We start from the raw sequence: 1,306 nt of genomic DNA on the forward strand, positions 1-1,306 counted from the left end.
CACAACATATCACAACTCAACCCAACTCAACACAACACAACACAACTCAACACAACTCAACACATCACATCACAACTCAACCCAATTCAACACATCACAACTCAACTCAACACAGCTCAACTCAACACAACACAACACATCACATCACAACTCAGCACATCACAACTCAACACAACACATAACAACTCAACACAACACATAACTCAACACATCACAACTCAACACATCACATCACAACACAACACATCACAACTCAACACATCACATCACAACTCAACACAACTCAGCACATCACAACTCAACACAACACATAACAACTCAACACAACACATAACTCAACACATCACAACTCAACACATCACATCACATCACAACTCAACTCAACACAACACAAGTCAACACAACACAACACAACTCAGCTCAACACAACTCAATATCACAACTCAACACAACTCAACACAACACAACTCAACACATCACATCTCAACTCAACACAACACAACACATCACAACTCAACACAACACAACACATCACATCACAACTCAGCACATCACAACTCAACACAAAACATAATAACTCAACACATCACAACTCAACACATCACATCACAACTCAACACAACTCAGCACATCTCAACACAACACATAACAACTCAACACATCACATCACAACTCAACTCAACTCAACTCAACACAACACAACACAACACAACACATCACAACACAACACAACACAACACATCACATCACAACACATCACATCACAACTCAACACAACACAACACAACACATCACATCACAACTCAGCACATCACAACTCAACACAACACATAATAACTCAACACAACACATAACTCAACACAACACAACACATCACAACTCAACACATCACATCACAACTCAACACAACACATCACAACTCAACTCAACTCAACACAACACAACACATCACATCACATTTCAACCCAATTCAACACATCACAACTCAACAAAGCTCAACTCAACACAACACATCACAACTCAACTCAACTCAACACATCACAACTCAACACATCACATCACAACACAACACATCACATCACATCACAACACACCACCACAACTCAACTCAACTCAACACAACACAACACATCACAACACAACACAACTCAACACAACTCAACACATCACATCACAACTCAACCCAATTCAACACATCACAACTCAACACAACACAACAACAACACAACTCAACAACTCAACACAACTCAACACAACACAACACAACACATCACATCACATTTCAACCCAACTCAACACATCACAA

At 39.7% G+C, this 1,306-nt stretch overlaps 1 protein-coding gene across 2 annotated transcripts in view; it reads left to right on the forward strand.

Annotated features, from left to right (window-relative positions):
- Positions 1–1,306, forward strand: part of syn3 (synapsin III) — a 55,088-nt gene that overhangs the window by 6,675 nt on the left and 47,107 nt on the right. The gene's annotated exons all lie outside the window — the stretch shown is intronic.

This window comes from Sinocyclocheilus anshuiensis, unplaced genomic scaffold (assembly GCF_001515605.1).
Source record: "Sinocyclocheilus anshuiensis isolate Anshui unplaced genomic scaffold, SAMN03320099.WGS_v1.1 scaffold1543, whole genome shotgun sequence".
NCBI classification, from domain to species: domain Eukaryota; kingdom Metazoa; phylum Chordata; class Actinopteri; order Cypriniformes; family Cyprinidae; genus Sinocyclocheilus; species Sinocyclocheilus anshuiensis.